Source organism: Artemia sp. Qi Xiang Cuo, chromosome 3 (genome assembly GCF_049724085.1).
Source record: "Artemia sp. Qi Xiang Cuo chromosome 3, ASM4972408v1, whole genome shotgun sequence".
Lineage (NCBI taxonomy): Eukaryota > Metazoa > Arthropoda > Branchiopoda > Anostraca > Artemiidae > Artemia > Artemia sp. Qi Xiang Cuo.
In genome coordinates this window covers 35,272,967-35,296,721 of record NC_142796.1, presented here as the reverse complement: position 1 = coordinate 35,296,721, position 23,755 = coordinate 35,272,967, and the positions used below count along the sequence as shown (strand labels likewise).

Genomic DNA, 23,755 nt, shown 5'->3' with positions numbered 1-23,755 from the left:
AAGCCTATTTAAAGAATTTACCTCTATCCTTTATCAGTCCATATTAAGTATGTATTCGCCAAGACAGAAAAGATTCTTGACACGTCCCTTATATGACAGAATTCCCGTTATAGATGGTATCTTACAAATACATAGCGGTTCCAAACAGCCAATGAAAAAACAAAAGAAAATACGGAAATCAGAAACGTGAGGGATTCGAACATTTGCAAATTTTAGTTGAAAGATAGGACTATTGCTGAAGCTAACTTATGAATTTAGCTCATCAAAAACAGAAGGTTAACTTTTACATTTTGTCAAGTCATACTATCCATACTTTTCAACAGTTGGATTGCCTAGAAAACTTGAAAATATGTTATTTCAACTGTCATGATGAACAATGGAGAGTTACGAAAGGTTTAGTTATCCTCAAGAGATGTAGTAGATTCAATTCAATTTTTTTATTTACCAACAAAAACATAGCAACTAAATTACTAATGACAACCCCCAAAAAAATACAAAAAAGCACTTGCGAGCAGTAGTAGTAGAAGAAGTAATAGTAGTAATAGTAGTAGTAGTAGTAGTGGTAGAAGTTACTTTAATTGAAAGAGTGAGATGCTGAGGGATTGTGAGTGAGGGCAGTCCATCAAAATTAGAATAGATTATGTTTGTTTAAGTTTTAATATCAATCTCTATTTTCATGTGGATTATTTTATTCAATTTAATCTAAAATCAGAGGATAGCTGTTGTCCCCTTTAACCCTTGCGCATTATGCTTAAATATTTAATTTTGTATAATAATTTTTGATATTGATAGCTTGTTTACTTGTTTAGATGTATTTGATCTACACAGTATAATATAAGCTTTCCAGGAGTCGTTTTTTTCAAAAAAATTTGCTCGAAGACATCTGAGAATTTCGCTTTTAATAAGAGATATCAGCTTGAATCCATAAAATAGCTGCAGCTTTTTCAATTTCCATGAGCATACCTCTTGCGTCATAACTTCTGTTGTGATGCTCAACATCAAAGCAGGCATTTGTACTTTCCTGTTTTCTTTTGATTTGTGTCTCTCAAAAGTTTCAAATTCTTCTCTTCTCATTTATTATCATTTTTAATGTTAACATTGATTAAAAGATACGGGCCGATTGAAGAAACATTTTTCAAACCCATCTTTTGACTTACTATGCTCATTATACTGTCGCCATGGATATTCCGTAAGCCTAGAATAATTTCATTCAATTGAAAGTCCCACGGTGGACTGTCTCAGAACTTCTGGATCTTTGACCCTAGTACTTTTCTCAATAGAAAAAAGTTTCTTGTTCTTTTAGTTACTGTTGCTAGGTTTCAAGCAATTAAATGAGATTATTAAGGGACAGAAGACTTTAAGTCAGGTTCCCCGGTTTCCGTCAACTTTCTTCGCCTAATACTTAATCCTAATAGAATGTAGATATTACACCCTTGAGGCAAAGGAAACGAAAAGGGAATGGCTTTTCTCTTCTTTCTAATCTTGATAAAAGTACATTATATATCCTCTAAGCAATTAAAAATGACTGGTCATAAAATGGATATGCAATATTGCGCAAATGAATATTTGCTTACAAATGCTTGATGCTATCAAATACTTCGCGTTGATGAACGTGAAGATACGGAGCGACTAAACCCAATAGCAACCGAAACTCTAAAAAAAGATATTTTATAACAATTAATACATCAAAAGAAATGGTTTTGCATGCCGATTCCAAATATAAGATTCATTCAGTTTAATACTACCCATCAAAAGCTAGATGCCTGATAAAATTTGACTGACTTTAGAAAAAGGAGGAAACAACCCCCAAAATCAAGCGATATATGTCAAAATCATCCCATCAGAATATCAAAGAACTAGGTCATTGTATAGGCGGGTGGGGGATACCTTAAAGAGCGTATTTCAATACCCAATGGTCTAACTCTCCATGAGTCTTTAGCTAAATATAGAAAGGGATAGGGGAAGGGGTAGGAACTAATATTTCGTCTCCCTTCGTTTAGACTAAGTCTGCAATTGATTTCTAGTTCCTCTTAATTCCTGGAATTTTTTTTGCCTACGCGTTTACTATCGGGAGTAGCGGGGGGGGGGTAATAGTGTACCTCCTAATGCAATAATCCTTTTAGATGTAACAAAAATTATAAACTTCTCAAATTTCACAGAGGTGAAAAGGTGAGGATAGGCATCATAAGCCTTGCCGAAAACATTCTTGTGGGGGGGGGGGGAGGGCAAGTACTACCGGGAACTTTGTTTTCAGTGACTTGCTTTCAGGAATTGTAAAATTTCTCTTTTACTTTTTATATGAAATTTTTCAGTCTATTTAAACCTGTGTATACAATGTGTTTTTTTTAATTAATTAAAAAAACTTTTTCCACAAAATAAGTTTTTCAAAGAAAAGTGAAGAACTCCATTAAGCAAAAAATGAGCAAAAATAAAATCAAAGAATCTACTAAGCGTGAAACTACCACAAATCAGCATCGATAAATAAATGAATCCAAAAACGAACAGAAATTACAATAAATAACTGAGTCAAACTCAAGACGAGAAGAAACTAACATGATTAGGGCTCAAAACTCCTAGGCCTTCCCAATGACAGAACATAATTTGCACTTTACTGAAAAAATATAAATGTTCTTACCTTTTTAGCTTTAATAAATAAAATAGAACTAACATTTTGATTGATAAATATCAATATATGTATATTAAACTAACAATGCACATTCATTTTTATTTTTTTCAGTAAAGTGCAAATTATGTTCTGGCCTTGGGAAGGCATAGGGGTTTTGAGCCCAACTTATGTTAATTTCTGCTCGTCTTGAGTTTGACTCGGTTATTTATTGTAATTAATTAAAAAAGCTTTTTCACGAAATAAGTTTTTCGAAGAAAAGTAAAGAACTCCATTAAAAAAAAAATGAGCAAAAATAAAATCAAATAATCAACAAAGCATGAAACAACCAAAAATCAGCATCGATAAATAAATGACACCCAAAACAAACAGAAATTACAATAAATAACCGAGCCAAACCCAAAACGAGCAGAAATTAACATAAGTTGCTCAAAACCCCTCTGCCTTCGCGAGGCCATAACATAACTTGCACTTTACTGAAAAAAATATAGATGTTTTTACTTTTATAACTTTATTAAATCAAATAATATTAAAATTTTGATTGCTAAATATCAGTATATGTATATTAAACTGACAATGCACATTCATTTGTATTTTTTTTTCAGTAAAGTGCAAATTATGTTATGGCCTTGGGAAGGCATGTTAATTTCTGCTCGTTTTGGGTTTGACTCGGTTATTTATTGTAATATCTGTTCGTCTTGGGTTTCATTTATTTATCGATGCTGATTTGTGGTAGTTTCATGCTTGGTAGATTATTTGATTTTATTTTTGCTCGTTTTTGTTTAATGGAGTTCTTTACTTTTCTTTGAAAAACGTATTTTGTGAAAAAGTTTTTTAATTAATTTCTGTTCGTTTTATATTGACATAGTCTTTTCAAGGAAAAATAAAAACATACTTTAAATCTTTTGGTGTTTTAAGAATTTATTTTTGGCCTGCTATTTGTATGCTGGAGAAAAATATTCAGCAATTTTTAACAACACAAACCCTTTTAAAAATCTGGACACAAATAGTAGTGTTTAATTTAGTTTCATACATCCTCTAGTTGACCTGAAATGGAAAACTGGATACTATTCGCAAAAAAATCTGTTTACTTTCTTTGATACCTTGGATACACTTGCAGTATTTTGATTTGGTTAAATTTTAATAGCAGAAGTACCCCAGAAGTGTGAACATAATACCCTTAGTCGTTCTTGGGATACTGCTGAGATGCCTTATTGGGAATTAGCATTAACACAGTGCATTTTGATTTAATCTTAAGGCACCATTTAGTTTTTAAACATAAAGACAAATGGGAGAGTGGGTGTGGGAGGGGGATTATTTTCCCTCCAACCACTTTCGACTATTAAAAAAGGCATCAGCCCTTTCTATTTTCAATCGAATGAGCCCTTTTCGAAGTTCCTACGACAACTCCTTCAATACAAAGTGCCCTGGTCTAAACAACAACAACAACAACAAAAATAATACACTATACCCACATCGATCTTTACTATACAAATTTCAAACTATCCAATAACTTTCGACTATTAAAAAGGGTACAAGGCCTTTCGATTATATATGACTTATATGCCCCCAGGGCATAAATTACAACCCTTATCCTAAGGGCTTTGAGGGTGGTTGTCATCCTCTAAGACCTAATTTCCAGAACTTTCAACTACGTTAAACAAAATGGCTATCTCAAAATTTTGATTCTGGAAAAATGGTGGGCGTGAGAGGGGGGTTAGTCACTCTCCAATCACTTTCAACTATTAAAAAAGGCACTTGCCCTTTCAATTTCGAATCAAATGAGCCCTTTTGAAGTTTCTACGACAACGCTTTCAATAAAAACCTTATATGCCTCTAGGGTATAACTGACAAGCCTTGCTCTGAGGGCTGAGGGGGGGTGTCATCCTCAAAGACCTAATTTCCAGAACTTTATGCAACGCTGAACAAAATGACTATCTGAAAATTTTGATTGGATGTGTTTGAGGGAATGGTGGGCGTGAGAGGGGGGTTATTTACCCTCCAACCACTTTCAGCTATTAAAGAGGGCACATGGCCCTCTCAACTTCCAATTGAATGAGCCCCTTTTGAAGTTTTTACGACAACTCTATCTATAAAAACCTTGTACGCCCCCAGGGCATAACTTACAACCTTTGTCCTGGGGGCTATGGGGGCTTTGCCATCCTTAAATACATAATTTCCAGAACTTTCAACTAAGTTGAACAAAATGACTATCTCTAAACTTTGATTGAATGTGTTTGGGGAAATGGTGGGCGTGAGAGGGGGGTTAATTACTCTCCACTCACTTTCGACTATTAAAAAGGGCAATTTCAATTTCCAATCAGATGAGCCCTTTTTGAAATTTCTGCAACAGCTTCATACATAAACCTTATATGCCCCAGGGCATAACTTACAACCCTTACAATGAGGGCTCTGATGGGGTTATCATCCCAAAAGACCTAGTTTCCAGGACTTTCGACTAAGTTGAACAAAATGGATATCTCAAAATTTTGATTGGATGTGTTTGCGGAAATAGTGGGCGTGAAAGGGGGGGGTTAATTGCCCTTCAATCATTTTCGGCTATTAAAAGGGCTCTAGCCCTTTCAATTTCCAATTGAATGAGCCCTTTATCAAGTTTCTACAACATCGCTTTTTATAAAAACCTTAAATGCCTCCGGGGCATAACTTATGACCCTTGGCATGAGGGCTTTGGGTGTGGAGGTGTTGTCATCCTTAAAGACCCAATGTCAAAAAGTTTCAACTACGCTGAATAAAATGGCTATCTAAAAATTTTGATTGGATGTGTTTGGGGAAAAGGTGGGCGAGAGATTATTTGCCCTCAAATTACTTTCGAGACTATTAAAAAGCGCATTATCCCTTTGAATTTACAATCGAATGAGCCCTTCTTCAAGTTTCTACGACAAAGATTTCAATGAAAACTTATATGCCCCCAGGGCATAACTTATAACCCTTGCCCTGAAGACTGTGGAGGGAGTGTTCTAATCAAAGGTATAGTTTCCTGAATTTTAAACTGCGTGATAAAAATGGCTATCTCAAAATTTCGATTGGATGTTTTTGGGGAAATGGTGGGCGTGGAAGGGGTGATAGTTGCCTTCCAATCACTTTCGACTATTAAAAAGGGCAATAGCCATTGCAGTTTCCAATCGAATGAGTCTTTTTTGAAGTTTCTACAACAACGCGTTCTACAGAAGCCTTATATTGCCCAAAGGCAAAACTTACAACCCTTGCTCTGAGGGCTGTGGGGGGATTGTCATCCTCAAAGACCATATTTCCAAAACTTACAACTACGTAGAACAAAATGGCTATCTTAAAATTTTGATTGGATGTGTTGGGGAAAAGGTGGCATGAGAGGGGTGTTAGTTGCCCTCAAATCACTTTCGAGACTATTAAAAAGGGTACTAGCCCTTTGAATTTCCAATCGCATAGCCCTTCTTCAAGTTTCTACGACAAAGATTTCAATAAAAACTTGTATTCCCCCAGAGACCTATAACCCTTGCCCTGAAGACTGTGGGGGGGAGTGTACTAATCAAAGGTATAGTTTCCTGAACTTTATACTGCGTGGAAAAAATAACTATCCAAAAATTTTCATTGGATTTTTCTGGGGAAATTGTGGGTGTGGAAGGGGTGTTATTTGCCTTCCAATCACTTTCGACTATTAAAAAAGGCAATAGCCATTTCAATTTCCAACCGAATGAGCCCTTTTTGAAGTTTCTACAACATCGCTTTCTATAAAAACCTTATATGCTCCCAGAGCATAACTTACACACCTTACCCTGAGGGCTGTGGGGGGGAGGGGTTGTCATGCTTAAAGACCTAATTTCCCAAACTTTTCACTACGTTGAATAAAATGGCTATCTAAAAATGTTGATTGTATGTGTTTGGGGAAAAGGTGGGCATGAGAGGGGGGTTAGTTGCCCTCAATTCACTTCCGACTATTAAAAAGGACACTAGCCCTTTGAATTCCAATCGAATGGGCCCTTTTTCAAGTTTCTACGACAAAAATTTTAATAAAAACCTTATATGCCCACGGGGCATACTTATAACCCTTGCCCTGAAGATTGTGGGGGAGTATCCTGCTCAAAGGTATAAGCTCCTGAACTTTAAACTGCTTGGAACAAAGTAGCTATCTCAAAATTCTGATTGGATGTGTTTGGGGAAATGGTGGGCGTTGAAGGGGTGTTAGTTGCCCTCCGATCACTTTCGACTATTAAAAAGGGCACTAGCCCTTTGAATTTCCAATCGAATGAGCCTTTTTTGAAGTTTCTACGACAACGCTTTCTATAAAAACCATATATGCCCCCAGGGCATAACTTACAACCCTTGCCCTGAGGGCTGTGGAGGAGTGTCCTCCTCAAAAACATAATTTCTATGTGAAAATGAACTACGCTGAACAAAATGGCTGTCTCTAAATTTTGATTGGATGTGTTTCGGGAAATAGTGGGCGTTGAAGGGGTGTTAGTTGCCTTCCAATCACTTTCGACTATTAAAAATTGCACAAGCCACTCCAATTTCCAATTGAATGAGCCCTTTTCGAAGTGTCTATGACAACTTCTTCGATACGAAGTACCCTGGTCTAAAGGAAAAAAAGAATAAATAATACAATGTGCGAACATTGTTCTTATATGCCCTCAGGGCATAACTTAAACCCTTTGCCCTGAGGTTTGTTGTGGAGTGTCCTCCTCAAAAACATATTTTGTATCTGTAAAGCAACTACGCTGAACAAAATGGCTATCTCAAAATTTTGATTGGATGTGTTTGGGGGAATGGTGGGCGTGGAAGGGGTGTTAGTTGCCTTCCAATCACTTTCGGCTATTATAAATGGCACAATCCACTCTAATTTCTGATTGAATGAGCCCTTTTTGAAGTCTCTACGGTATCGTATTTGATACGAAGTACCCTGGTTTAAAGGAAAAAAAATAATAAATAGTACATTGTGCCAACATCGTTCTTATATGCCCCCAGGGCATAACTGAAAACCTTTAGCCTGAGGTTTGTTGAGGAGTGTCCTCCTCAAAAACATATTTTCTATCTGGAAAGCAACTACGCTGAACAAAATGGCTATCTCAAAATTTTGATTGGATGTGTTTGGGGGAATGGTGGGCGTGGAAGTGGTGTTAGGTGCCTTCCAATCACTTTCTACAATTAAAAAGAGCACCAGCCACTCCAATTTTCAATTGAATGAGCCCTTTTTGAAGTTTCTAAGACAACTCCTTTGATACGAAGTGCCTTGGTATAGAAAAAACAAAAAAAAATAAAAAATAATGCATTGTGCCAACATCGTTCTTTACTTAGGCAGCGCGATTGCGCTGCCTATGATTAATTTCTGTCATTTTTTATTGCCAAAATTTTGTTTTTGGTTAATACACTACAATGATTATTCCAGTTTTACACGTCTCTGGCGTAAGAATTAAGATATCTGATTCTCATCTATTAGGTGCACTTAATAGTTTTTATTTATGTTTACATTCCAATCAATATTCCGTGAAAGTTTTAACTACATGCCATTAGCCGTTTCTGGAGTATTTCAGATACGTCCTTCTGACAACCAAGACGCACATAGTATTTTTAGTTGAATATTCAGACCCTTAGCCACTCCTAAGATATTGCAGATATACCCTTTTGATAAATTGGATGTACATTCTGTCTTTTGATTTAGTTTAATATTCCCCTCGGCATTCCCTGAAGGTTCAAGCACTGGTGAATATGCCTTGAAAGTTTCAACTTAATGTCCTCAGCGGTTTCCGAGATATCTTTGATGCTCCCTATTGACAATCAGTATGCAAATAGTGTGTTTTGATTTTATTCAACATCCCCTACCATTCCCGAAAGAAGTCAAAACTAAATGTAGTACCAATTGCAAGCAGTTTCAGTCACAGTCGTAAGTTGTCGGAATCGAAACTAGTAACTGTTGCAATTGCAACCAGTAGCATTTGCAGCTGCAGTAGTAGCAGTAGTAGTATTAGTAGTGTCCCTGAAAATTTTAAATTAATACCCTTACCCGTTCCTAGAATATTGCAGATACCCTTTTTGTGATAACTTGGTTTTTAGATAGTGTCTTTTGATTTAGCTTAAACTACCCCTCAGCATTCCCTAAGATTTGCCCTCAGTACCTCTAGTCTTTTCAGACAAACCCAGGATAAAACATTTCCCTCTTTCCCAATGATAAATCCTGGATGTTAAAATGGATACATGGGATAATTTGCTTGTGGTTCAAAATGGCTTTGTAAGATATCTATCAGTTCGAAGGGGAGATATCTGAAAGGGCAAGAGGAGAGGTGCTGGTTGCCCTCCTGTTCTTTTTGAATTTCCCTCTCAAAATGATTCTAAAATTAAAACTTATTATCATTAGCTATTCCTTAGATATTACTAGTGTACCCTTTTCACAACCCTCTTGTATTTAGTATGTTTTGATTTTGCATGACGTACTTCTCAACAGGTCCTCTGATCCCAATAACCAGTCGTATATATAAGAATGTGCAAATTATATCACGTATAAGACTTGCCCCAGAGGCTGTGGTGGATTTTGTCATCCCTGGAAGCAAAGCTATTCGACTTTTTAACTATTTTGACCAAGATGGCTATTTCAAAATTTTGATAAGATATCTTTGGGGAGATTACAGCTAAAAAGTGTAGGCTTTCCTCAATGACCATTGTAAGCCTACTTTTCTTAGCAAGTATGCAGTTTTCAACACAATTTAGCTAGGACGAAAGTGAATATATCGCTTGATGCCTTTTTTATGTTTTATTATTTATTTATTTTTTTCCCAGAGGCACTTCATATGGAAGGGGTCGTCGTAGAAGCTTCAAAGGGGGCTCATTCGATTGGAAATCGAGAGTTCTAGTGCCCTTTTAATAGTCGAAAATGATTGGAGGGAAATTAGCCCCCCCCACGCCCATCATTCCCCAAACACATCCAATCAAAATTTTGAGATAGCAATTTTGTTCAACGTAGTTGGTTTACAAATACAAAATATATTTTTGAAGAGGATACTCCCCCACAACCCTCAGGGCACGGGTTTTAAGTTATGCCCTGAGGGCATATAAAGTTTTTAAGAAAGGCGTTGTCGTAGAACCTTCAAAACAGGCTCATTCGATTGGAAATTAAACAGCTAGTGCCCTTTTTAATAGTCGAAAGTGATTGGAGTGTAACTAGCCCCCCTCCCATCCCCACGCCCATCATTTCCCCAAAATTTTCAGATAGCCATTTTGTTCAGCGTAGTTGATGTCCAGAGAGAAAATATTTTTTTGAGGAGGACACTCCCCAGAACCTTCAGGGCAAGGGTTTTAAGATATGCCCTGGGGCAAATAAGGTCTTTACAGAAGGCGTTGTCGTAAAAACTTCAAAAAAGGCTCATTCGATTGGAAATTCAAAGGGCTAGTGCCCTTTTTAATAGTCGAAAGTGATTGGAGGGCAACTAGCCCCCCCATTCCCATCATTTCCCGAAACACATCCAATCAAACTTTTGAGATAGCCATTTTGTTCAGCGTAGTTGATTTCCAGAGAGAAAATATGTTTTTGAGGAGGACACTCCCCCAAAACCTTCAGGGCAAGGGTTTTAAGATATGTCCTGGGGCATATAAAGTTTTTATAGAAGGCGTTGTCGTAGAAACTTCAAAACAGGCTCATTCGATTGGAAATTAAAGAGCTAGTGCCCTTTTTAATAGTCGAAAGTGATTGGAGTGTAACTAGCCCCCCCTCCCCCCAATGCCCATCGTTTCCCCAAACACATCCAATCAAAATTTTCAGATAGCCATTTTGTTCAGCGTAGTTGATTTCCAGATAAAAAAATATATTTTGAGGAGGACACTCGCCCAGAACCTTCAGGGCAAGGGTTCTAAGTTATGCCCTGGGGGCATATAAGGTTTTTATAGAAGACGTTGTCGTAGAAACTTCAAAACAGGCTCATTCGATGTGAAATTAAAGGGCTAGTGCCCTTTTTAATAGTCGAGAATGATTGGACGGCAACTAGCCCCCCCCCCCGCCCATCCTTCCCCCAAACACATCCAATCAAAATTTTGAGATAGCTATTTTGTTCAGCGTAGTTGATTTCCAGATAGAAAATATATTTTTGAGGAGGATACTCCCCCAAAACCCTCAGGGCAAGCGTTTTAAGTTATGCCCTGGGCGCATATAACGTTTTTATAGAAGGTGTTGTCGTTGAAACTTCAAAACATGCTCATTCGATTAGAAATTAAAGGGCTATTTAATAGTCAAAATTGATTGGAGTTTAACTAGCCCTCTCCCCCCCCCACGCCCATCATTTCCCAAAACACATCCAATCAAACTTTTGAGATAGCCATTTTGTTCAGTGTGGTTCATTTCCAGATAGAAAATATCTTTTTGAGGAGGACAATCCCCCCCAACCATCAGGGCAAGAGTTTTAAGTTATGCCCTGGGGGCAAATAAGGTTTTTATAGAAGGCGTTGTCGTAGAAACTTCAAAACAGGCACATTCAATTGGAAATTAAAAGGGCTTGTGCCCTTTTTAACAGTCCAAAGTGATTTGAGGGCAATTAGCCCCCTCCCCCACGCCCATCCTTCCCCCAAACACATCCAATCAAAATTTTGAGATAGCCATTTTGTTAATCGTAGTTGATTTACAGATAGAAAATATATTTTGAGGAGGACACTCGCCCAGAACCCTCAGGGCAAGGGTTTTAAGTTATGCCCTGGGGGCATATAAGGTTTCAATAGAAGGCGTTGTCGTAGAAACTTCAAAACAGGCTCATTCGATTGTAAATTAAAGGGGTAGTGCCCTTTTTAATAGTCGAGAATGATTGGACGGCAACTAGCCCCCCCCCCCACGCCCATCATTCCCAAAAACACATCCAATCAAAATTTTGAGATAGCTATTTTGTTCAGAGTAGTTGATTTCCAGATAGAAAATATGTTTTTGAGGAGGATACTCTCCCACAACACTCAGGGCAAGGGTTTTAAGTTATTCCCTGGGGGCATATAAGGTTTTTATAGAAGGTGTTGTTGTAGAAACTTCAAAACATGCTCATTCGATTAGAAATTAAAGGGCTAGTGCCCTTTTTAATATTCAAAATTGATTGGAGTTTAACTAGCCCTCTCCCCCCCCCCACGCCCATCATTTCCCCAAACACATCCAATCAAAATTGTGAGATAGCCATTTTGTTCTGCGTAGTTGATTTACAGATAGAAAATATATTTTGAGGAGGACATTCCCACACAACCCTCAGGGCAAGGGTTTTAAGTTATGCCCTGGGGGCATATAAGGTTTTTATAGAAGGCATTGTCGTTGAAACTTCAAAACAGGCTCATTCGATTGGAAATCAAAGGGCTAATGCCCTTTTTAATAGTCGAAAGTGATTGGAGTGCAACTAGCCCCCCCCCCCCTATACCCACCACTTTCCCCAAACACATCCAATCAAAATTTTGAGATAGCCATTTTGTTCAGCATAGTTGATTTCCAGAGAGAAAATATGTTTTTGAGGAGGACACTCCCCCAGAACCTTCAGGGCAAGGGTTTTAAACTATGCCCTGGGGCATATAAGGTTTGTATAGAAGGCGTTGTCGCAGAAACTTCAAAAAAGGCTCATTCGCTTGGAAATTCAAAGGGCTAGTGCCCTTTTTAATAGTCGAAAGTGATTGGAGGGCAACTAACCCCCCCCCCGCCCATCATTTCCACCAAAACCTCCAATCAAAATTTCGAGATATCCCTTTTGTTCGGCGTAGTTTATTTTCAGATAGAAAACATGTTTTTACGGAGGATAATACCACGAAATCCAGATGGGAAGGGTCTTAATTTATGCCTTGCGGGCGCAAAGGCTTTTATAAAAGGATTTGTCTTAGAAACTTCAAAAAAGGCTCATTCAATTGGAAATTCAAAGGGATAGTGCCATTTTTAATAGTCGAAAGGTATTGGTGGGCTACTAGCCCCCCCCCTAGGCCCATCATTCCCCCAAACACATCCAATCAAAATTTTGAGATAGCCATTTTTGTTCAGCGTAATTGATTTCCAGATTGAAAATACTTTTTTGAGGAGGACATTCCCCCACAACCCTCAGGGCAAGGGTTTTAAGTTATGCCTTGTGGGCATATAAGGTTTTTATAGAAGGCGTTGTCGTAGAAACTTCAAAACAGGCTCATTTGATTGGAAATTAAAGGGCTAGTGCCCTTTTTAATAGTCGAAAGTCGTTGGAGGGCAACTAACCCCCCCCCCCCCACGCCCATCATTTCCCCAAACACATCCAATCAAACTTTTGAGATAGCCATTTTGTTCAGTGTAGTTCATTTCCAGATAGAAAATATGCTTTTGAGGAGGACACTCCCCCCCCAACCCTCAGGGCAAGGGTTTTAAGTTATGCCCTCGGGGCTTATAAGGTTTTAAAAAAAGGCGTTGTCGTAAAAATTTCGAAAAAGGCTCAATCAATTGGAAATTCAAAGGGCTTTTGCCGTTCTTAATAATCGAAAGTGATTCGAGGGCAACTAGCCCCCTCCCCCACAACCATCATTCTCCCGAACAAATCCAATCAAAATTTTGAGATAGCCATTTTGTTAAGCGTAGTTGATTTTCAGATAGAAAATGTGTTTTTGAGGAGGACAATCCCCCAAAACCCTCAGGGCAAGGGTTTTAAGTTATGCCCTGGGGGCATATAAGGTTTTTATTGAAGGCTTTGTCGTAGAAACTTCAAAGAAGGCTCATTCGATTGGAAATTCTGAGGGCTAGTGCCCTTTGTAATAGTCGAAAGTGATTTGAGGGCAACTAATCCCCCTCTCACGCGCACCTTTTCCCCAAACACATCCAATCAAAATTCTAAGACAGCCATTTTATTAAACGTAGTTTTAAGTTCTGAAATTTAGGTCTTTGAGGTTTACAACTCCCCCAAAGCCCTCAGGGCAAGGGCTGTAATTTAAGGATTCTCCGAATCCTTCATATTATTTCTTATGGAAGGGATAATCGTATAAACTTTAGAGAGGGCTCATTTGATTGAAAATTGAAAAATTGATTGAAAAGTTCTCGTTCACTTTTTAAGAGTCAAAAGAGATTGAAGGGCAACTAGCCCCTCTCCCTCCCCCACGCCCTAAATGCATAAGATGAATATTTTGAGATTGACATTTTGTTAAAATAGTTCAAAGTTCTTATAACAAAAAACTCCGGTGTCGACACAGCCCACCAGGGCCCAGGGGTAGGCGTTGTAAGTTATGTCCTGGGGCATAACTTATTAAGGGGGGTTCATAACTTATGGGAAGGGATTTTGTGTGGGAAGAACACATAGGAAATCTATTATAATTATCCAATTATAAGGTTAAAATTCATACTCTGTGATAGATGCAAAATTTGTTTTGGCACACAAATTCCTATCAAGGTAAATTCCAAACAGTCGTGATCCCTTTGTGTCAGCAAGTGAAATGGTCTAAACCCCCTTATTGGAACTATTTTTTCAATCCATCCATTTTTGTCAATCGCTGTCCACAAGTTATGCAAGCTGTCTATTGTTCATATATAAGGTTTTTATCAAAGAGGTAATCGTATAGACTTTGAAAAAAGCCTCATTCGATTTAAATTGAGAGTTCTAGATCCGTTTTTTAAAGTCAAGAATAATCAGACAGTAAGCACCCCCCCCCCCCATGCAAAAAAAAACTTGAAACTTTTTGCGATCAAAAACGAACAATAATTAATTAAAAAAAACTTTCCGAAAAATATTTTTTTAAAATAAATTTAATGGCATTTTTAAATTTAAGATAAGATTATAAAAAAACTTTTTAAAATTCAAACTAAAAACGACCAGAAATCATTATTAAAGAATAAATGAAACCCAAAATGAAAAGAAATTAAATAAACAATCATAGGAAAAAATATCCAACAAATAACATAAATGAATATATCCATCGTCGAGCGAACAATACCAAGCTTAATATTGACAATACAGTTTGTCATTTCAGCATAAATGAAACACGACAAGACGTGAAATTTAGCATAGAATCATTGTGGACAAACATGCAATATATATTAATGTAAATGAATAAATAAATTTTAAAACTAGTAAAACTGAAATTTAATATTCAAGTGAAGTTTGAATCGAATAAAAATAACTATAAAGAAGAGTTTGGGTATCATCTCGCTGCAGAAGACTAAAACCTACTGCGTCTTTGGCGCTTTACTGAAAACGAATTATATTACAAATGTTTTCTTTTGTACTTAATATTGAAAATAAATATTAAAATTACAGTAAAATTTTGAACTGATGAGCTTTTAGCAATTAATATCATTATGCATCAAATATTCAGTTTAATTTACTAGTTCTTTTCAAGATTGGCCAAGAGAAATAGTTTGACTGCAAATAAAATTTGGATACTGCCCCCTTCTTTAATTGTAAAAACCTAAAGCCTTCTGCGTCATTGGTGCTTCACTGAAAACGAATTACTCGTATATTACAAATTTATTCTTTTCCAGTTCTTACAGCATTGAAAATGAAAATAAAAATTACAGTGAAAAAAAATCTTGAACTGATGGATCTTTCAACAATTAATATCATTATATATCTAATATTCAATTTGATTTTGTTTATACTTTCCAAGACTGTTCAAGACTCATAAGGTTTTGCCATTTTTTTTAACTCTGCCATTTTTTGTAACTAATCGTGTTAGTTTGTTATCATTCTATGGCTTCTAGGCATTTCTATTTGAGTGGAAAACTGCACCTCAAACTTTGTGGAACATGCATTTTCTTGTATGAAACACCAAAATATAATAAAATGTCAAGTTTCGGAGTGTTCCACTACTCACAAGCAAGTACCATTGCTATTTTTAAATCCGCTTGGTCAATTTAGGGGGTGGAGAGTAGGCTAATTCTCGTAGCAGCCCCATTCCGTCGTGGTATGGTTCACATTTTCAACACCTGGCGTCCAGACTATCATATAATCTACCAAGCATACAACTACCCCAAATCAGTATCAATAAATAAATGAAACCCAAAACGAACAAAAATTAAAATAAATACAATTAAAATATTAATTAATTTTTGATTTCTTAAAGTTATAAAAGTGAAAATATTTCAAAGAATTGTTTTCAGTAAAGCACCAATGACGCAGTAGGTTTTAGGCTTCTGCAGTGAGACGATACCCAAACTCTTGTTTGTAGTTATTTTTATTCGATTCAAACAGTTTCATTTATACTTTAATAGCAAAATATTTGTTTTCGTTCTAAGCTTGATTTTCATATTCAATCTAAGCATTACTCGCTTTAAGATCTATTTATTCATTTATACTATTACTTGTTGTATGTTTTTTGCTGTGATTGTTTATTTAATTTTTGTTCGTTTTGGGTTTCATTTATTCTTTAATAGTAATTTCTGGTCGTTTTGATTTTGATTTTTAACAGGTATTTGTATCTCCTGAGCTTAAGTTTAAAATGGCTTTTACTTTTCTTTGAAAAACTTATTTTTAAGAAAGTTTTTTTTAATTAATTAGATTAAACGCCTTTTTTATTAAGTTATTAATTTTTTTTAGTTAAATATGCCCCACAAAATACCTGAAATTTGGCGTTAGTACCAATAACCTTTTCGAACACACTCAGAATCAAACATTCCCCCTTTTTCTAACGATAAGTCCTGCAATTAAAAAAGGTTAAATTGTATAATTTACAATCCTTGCCCTGGAAGCTTTTGGGAGCATTGCATCCCTGGAGGCATAGCTACTAGACTTTTTACCTATTTTGAACAAACTCGATTTTTCAAAATTATGATAAGTGTTGAGGGGAGGGGGTATATAAAAAGACAAGGGGTATTGTAGCCATCCAAGCACTGTCCAACATCCCTCTCAAGATATCCTATAAATATCCTTAATACCCTCAGCCGTTCCTTAGATATTGCTGATATTCCCTTTTCATAGCCAGCAAGAACAAAATGTGTTTCGACTGTGTTTGGTATCGCTCTCAGTATTTTCTTGAAGTTCCACCTTAATACTCTAAGCTTTTTTTTAGATCAAGGATCGAACATACCCTCTTTTCATAGCTTAAAAAACCGTATATTATGTTAACAATAGGCAACCAGCATAACTTATAGTCCTCGTCCCAGGGGCTGGGAAGGGTATCAGCCTTGGAGGCATAGTTACTTGACCTTTGAACTATTTTAAAAGAAATGGCTATCTAAATATTTTGATGGGATACATTTGGGGAAAAAAGGGGGCTGGTTATCTTCCGATTACTTTCGAATCTTCTGGAATGCCATTTCTACCTTTCTAGCAATAATATTTACAACATCAACATCTTGCGTTAGGTCTCTTGCTTTAAGTAGCTTATGCGATTTCAAGAAATCCATCCATGTTGGTTTTCTTGTTCTCGTATGTTTCATATGTCCTATGTACTAAATTTGAGGTTGGCAAATGTATTCTATCTTTCTGGGAGTAAAAATTTATACCTTTTTAAGAAGAAATTTCACTAATACCGAGGTGTCACTAATAATGCTAAAACTAATTTTATATAATACTAGTGGTCATATCTTAATGTTCATAAGAAACAATTTTAGTGGTTCAATTAAATAGTTCTGGCTAGCTCAGATGAGAAATTTGAAACAAAATGCTTAACTTTAAACTTTCATGTCGCAATTTAGTTTTTTTTTATAGCTTTGGATTGGTAAAGAAATTTTTTGATTGGCTGGGAATAGAAATAATCAGATAGACCAAACTTGATCAATGACTCTATTTATTATTCGCATTGAAAACCTAGTTCTAGTTGACATTCATCACGAATGCATCATGAACCAGACGATTCCCGAAACCAACATTAGCTGAATATTGAGCATTGCAAGCCGTTCGTTAAAACAAACGGAGAAATATATGCGTTATAAGCAAGTTGTTAGTCCATAGACTTAAGACCCTTTGTAAGAGGTTCAAACCCTGGTGTTACTGATTATTTGGTCTGGAATGCGGGTCAGTGGCGTGACTTTCTAAGCTCATCAAGAGTCAACCCAACTCTGAATGAGTATTTAAAGAAATCTGGGGAAGGTAAACAGGAAGGGTGTCCGAAAGCACAGGATGGCTTCCCCCCATTGCTCTTCCTGGCTGAAGGGTCATGAAACCCAGATTGTAAAGTCCAGTGCAGCATTTTTTTTAACCTTAATGCCTTATCTCCTGTCATTAAGATGGAAATAGTTCTACAGGAAAGGACTTTCTTAACCCTATCAACTAGTAAAATGATTGAGCCTAATTGTCGCTTATTTTAGCTTTTTATCGCGTAATAATATTGACATAATAACGATTCTTTTACTTCCTTCTTCATCTTTGCTTGATCTTGAGTTTTGGTCTTTTGCTCGATAATTAATATTAGACCGTGGAACAAAACATGGTGGATTATATGACTGTATCACGATTCAACTTTTCAATTCTGTAGGCTCAGTTCAGAACGGTCCTGTATAAATAAAAGCTTCACAAAAGATATGATATTGTTGGGCTCAAATCTTAAATAAAATTAAATTAAAAAGAATTTGTTTTTTCAACTGAAAGTAAGGAGCAGCATTAAAACTTAAAACAAACAGAAATGCCTCACTCCTCAATACCTCGCTCATCATGCTAAAATATTTTAGTACTTAAAAAAAAGCTCCTTATTGTTCTAATTAAACGATCCCTGTGTTTCAGGAGTTTCTTAAAGAATTGGGACAGAATACAAACTTTAGCGTAAGGGCCGAGAGACTGAGGAAGGGCGACCCCCCTAAGATATGTAATAACTTCTGTTTGTTTTGAGTTTTAATGTTGCTCCTTACTTTCAGTTGAAGAAAAGCTGTTTTTTTATTTAATTTCTAATCATTTTTTTTAAATAGTGCTGGGAAATCCGGCTCCACCTCCACCTAAAGATCCCCTCTCCCACGAATAGATCCTCTAGACTAATCAATCCCGGTGAAGATTTACCCCGGATAATCACTCTTAATATCTCCACACGTACAATTGAGTCGGCAAAAAGAAACTAAGACAAATAAAAAGAATTTCGTATAGGAATTCAGGAAAATTCCCCCTGTGCAAAATTTACCCTGGAAAATTTATCCCCCGGAAACTCTTCCCACCCATGAAAAAGTCAACCCGTGAAGAATTCCTCCAGCAGAAAATTCACCCCGCACCCAACCCGAAAAATGTTCACATACTTTCCAAAAACAAAGAACAAAGAGAGAAAACTCAATAAAGAAATAAACAAACGAGACTACGGCCAGTAGACAAAAGATAAAAATCCAAAATGACGCGGATATTTTGATTGTACAAAACGAGGCAAACTCAGCGCAGAAGAAACAAAGATAAAAAAAAAGACTAAAATAAGCTAAAAACAAATAAAAACTCCCAGCAATATACAGATCCACATAGGTCAGTGTCGCTAGTAGAGTTAATTCGATGAGAACACCAAAGAAACTGGATAAAATAAAATGGAAATGAAGTTAATTATTCTACTGCGAAATAATCCTGTTGTTTGCTACCATTGACGCAGTTCTCCTTGGCCTTTCACTCTAAAAACAAATACTCTACGGGGGTTGGAAGGGGGGATAGTTGCCCTTCAATCAATTTGGTCACTTAAAAAGGGGCACTAGAACTTTTAATTTCTGTTAGAATAAGCTCTCTCCTAATATTCTAGGACCGTTGGCTCGCTACGATCATCCCTGCGAAAAAAAAAACAATAAAAAAAAACAATAAACACGCGTCAGTGATCTTTCCTCTGGCAAAGATACAAACTTCTACATTTTTCCAGATAGGGCTCTCTAATACGCCGAATCTGACGTTGTAATTTTCATTAAGATTCTTCTACTTTTAGGGGTGTTTTCCCCTTTTTGGAAGATCAGACAAATTTTCTCAGGCTTGTAGCCTTTGATGGGTAAAACTAAACTAAGTCGATCTTAAATATTTCGAATCAGCATAACAAGCCAATTCTTTTGATATATCTAACGGTATCATATTTTTATTACAATTTATTCTAATTTATATTTGTTTCTCCATGAATTTATTTGTATTCTATTGCTTATTTACTATATTCTTCCTTTTACTCCGAGTGAATAATGCTAAGTTATGGACCAATAGTAACCGAAGCTCTAAAAATCGGAATGTTGATCGCAAAAGATACATCACAAGAATTGACTTTATGTTGATATCCTGGCGTGATTTGAAAAACGGATAGAAATTAAATTAAATAAAGTCAACTGAAAGTAAAGAGCAACATTGAAACTTAAACGAACGAAAATTATTCCATATATGAGTGGGGTTACCCCTTCCTCAACCCTCGTTCTCTACAATGAAGTTTGACTTTTTGTGAAAATTCTTTAAGAAAGTCTGCTCAAACAAAAGGGCCTTTGAATTTGAATTAAAAGCATTTTTTAAAAGACTTTAACGAAAAGGAGAGGGGTTAAAGAAGGGGCAGTCCCCCTCATATACGCAATAATTTCTGTGCATTTTAAGTTTTAATGTTACACCTTACTTTGGGTTGAATTTTTTTTTTATTTGATTAGCATTATAGACTTTCCTTAATTTCGTCAAATGTCACTTCATGCATAATCAAAAGAAAGTGGAACAAGTTGCTTTTTGTTTGACATTAATTGTAGTATTGTATTGTTAAGCATTAACTAGCAGTGGCGTCTTTGAGGCGGGCAAGGGGGACAGTTGCCCCCCCCCCCAAAAAAAAAATTTGGAAAAAAACTCAAATTTATGAAGTAGCTTTAAAACTGCTGGTTGTTTAAAGTGTTAAATTTGCTCTTTACTTTGAGCAGGTATTTTTTTTTAATTAATCCACGCTTATTTTTAACATAAGGAAAACGACAAAAACACGGATCCATTGCTCTTCATAATATGTTCAACATTATTATTTTTACAAATATACTGCCTTTGAAACTTTACCATCAAGTAAAAATGTGAGTCTAGTTAATTGCAAAACTTAAAAATGTTTTATGATCCCTGTTTCGCCATGTTTGCTCAGGTTAATTTTTCCCCTGATATTTAAGGTGCTTATGCTTTCTATAATCTATCAGTTGAAGATTAGATTTTCTTGTTCTAAAACTTTCAAAAATAGAAATGGATGCACCCTTAACATCTGCAAATAGGACAGCAATGGAATCAATGAAGAGTAAGAAGGTAGATACAAAGTGAATACAAATTTGTGAATGAAAAAGAAATCATTGGAAAAGAAAACAAGATTTAGTGCTTTTTATAGTGATGCTCGTACTATGAATAGATAGGTCAAATCAGTTGTAGTTTGGTCATGGAATTTGGTAGAGGGAGATCAACTCCAGGAATCATTTAACTGATTAGGTATTTGAGGAAGATAACCCCCCTCAGAGCCCTCGGGCAAGGTTTGTAAGCTATACCAAGGCAGCATAAAAGATTTTTATGGATAGTGATTTTATAGAAACTTCAAAGAGGCGACATTATTTTAGAAATAGAAAGGGCTTGTGCCCTTTTTAATAGTCTGTAGTAATTGGAGGATCGCCAATAACCATCGAACACTCACTGCGGATCCAAACAAATAGAGAAAATATTTTGTGTCAGCCGAGTTGTTCAGAGTAGCGGACCAGTCTAAAAAATACGTTTTTGAAAAAAGCACTCCCCCCACAGCCTCTAGAGTAATCAATGAAAATTGTATACTAGCGCCATATAAGTTTTTTTTTTATTAGAAAGTATTGTCATAGAAACTTCAAAAAGGAATCATTCGATTGGAAATTGAAAAGGCTAGTGCCCTTTCTAATAGTCAAAAGTGATTGGATGGCAAGTAACCCCCCTCTCATGCCGACCATTTTCTACAAACACATCCAATCAAAATTTTGAGATAGCCATTTTGTTCAACGTAGTTAAAAGGTCTGGAAATTATGTCTTTAAGGATGACAAGCCCCTCACAGCCCTGAGGTCAAGGGTTGTAAGTTATGCCCTATGGCACATAAGGTTTTTATAGAAAGCGATGTCGTAGAAACTTCAAAAAGGGCTCATTTGATTGGAAATTGAAAGGACTAGTGACTTTATTACTCAAAAGTGATTGAAGGGCAACTAACTCCCCTCTCACGCACACCATTTCCCCAATCACGTTCAATCAAAACTTTGAGATAGCAATTTTGTTCAACATAGTCTAAAGTTCCGGAAATTATGTCTTTGAGGATGACCACCCCCTCACAGCCCTCGGGTCAAGGGTTGAAGTTTTTCCCTGGGGCATATAAGGTTTTTATTGAAAGCGTTGTCGTAGAAACTTCAAAAGGGCTCATTCGATTGGAAATTGGAAGGGCTAGTGCCTTTTTTGATAGTTGAAAGTGATTGGAGAACAACTAACGCCCCTCTCACGCCCACCATTTCCCCAAAAACATCCAATCAAAATTTTGAGATAGCCATTTTGTTCAACGTAGTTAAAAGGTCCGGAAATTATGTCTTTAAGGATGACAATCCCCTCACAGCCCTGAGGTCAAGGGTTGTAAGTTATGCCCTAGGGCATATAAGGTTTTAATAGAAAGCGATGTCGTAGAAACTTCAAAAAGGGCTCATTCGACTGGAAATTGAAAGGACTTGTGTCCTTTTTAATAGTCGAAAGTGATTGGAAGGCAACTAACCCCCCTCTCACGCCCACCATTTCCCCAAACACATCCAATCCAAATTTTGAGATAGCAATTTTCTTCAACGTAGTTGAAAGTTCTGGAAATTAGGTCTTTGAGGATGTCACCCCCCTCACAGCCCTCAGGTCAAGGGTTGTAAGTTATGCCCAGGGGCATATAAGGTTTTTGTTGAAATCATAGTCGTAGAAACTTCAAAAGGCCTCATTCGATTGGAAATTGGAAGGGCTAGTGCCTTTTTTAATAGTTGAACGTGATATGAGAGCAACTAACGCCCCTCTCACGCCCACTATTTCCCCAAACCCATTCAATCAAAATTTTGAGATAGTCATTTTGTTTAACGTAGTTGAAAGTTCTGAAAATTAGGCCTATGAGGATGACAACCCCCTCACAGCCCTCAGGGCATGGGTTGTAATTTATTCCCTGGGGGCATATAAGGTGTTTATAGAAAGCGTTGTCGTAAAAAACTCTGAAAGGGCTCATTCAATTGGGAATTGAAAGGGCCAGTGCACTTTTTAATAGTCGAAAGTGATTGGAAGGCTTGACATTTTTATAGTAAAGATCGATGTGGTTACAATGTATTATTGTATTTTTCTTTTCTTTTTATGGTTTAGACCAGGGCACTTTGTATCGAAGAAGTTGTCTTAGAAACTTCGAAAAGGGCTCATTCAATTGAAAATAGAAAGGGCTAATGCCCTTTTTCATAGTCGAAAGTGATTCTAGGGCAACTAGTCCCCCTCCCACGCCCACCCTTCCATTTGCTCATTATGTTTAAAAACTAAATTTAGCCTTAGTATTATATCAAAATGCACAGTGTTAATGTTAATTCCCAATAAGGCATCTCAGCAGTATACCAAAACCGATTGAGGTTATTATGTTCAAACTTTTGGGGCAACTTCTGCTCTTAAAATTTAACTAAATCAACATAGCGTAAGTATATCCAAGCTTTCAAAGAAAGTAAACATATTTTTTGCGAATGGTATCAAGTTTTCTATTTCAGGTCAACTAGAGGAGTATGAAACTAAATTAAACACTACTATTTGTGTAAAGATTTTTAAAATGGTGTATATTGTTAAAAATTGCAGAAAATTTTTCTCCAGCATACAAATAGCTGGCCAAACTATAAATTCTTAAATAAGCAAAAAGATTTAAAGAATTATTTCTTTTTCCCTGAGAAGACTATGTCAATATAAAACGAAAAGAAATTAATTAAAAAAAAACTTTTTCCACAAAATAAGTTTTTCAAAGAAAAGTAAAGAACTCCATTAAGTCAAAAATGAGCTAAAATAAAACCATATAATGTGCAGAGCATGAAACTACCACAAATCAGCATCAATAAATAAATAAATCCCAAAACAAACAGAAATTACAATAAATAACCAAGTCAAACTCACAAGAGGAGAAATTAACATGAGTAGGGCTCAAAACTCCTATGCCTTCCCAAGGTCAGAACATAATTTGCACTTTACTAAAAAAAATACAAATGAATGTGCATTGTCTCTTCTAGGATCTTTATTGTTATTGATGTTTGTGTTATGTTTTTATTCGAATAAATTGAATTAAATTGAATTGAAATTGTAAGTTTAATATACAGATACTGATATTTAGTAATC

The 23,755-nt window shown here is 36.3% G+C and overlaps 1 protein-coding gene across 2 annotated transcripts in view; it reads left to right on the top strand.

The window, feature by feature from the left end:
* LOC148954039 (roundabout homolog 2-like) overlaps positions 1 to 23,755 on the top strand; it is a 386,920-nt gene that overhangs the window by 274,843 nt on the left and 88,322 nt on the right. The gene's annotated exons all lie outside the window — the stretch shown is intronic.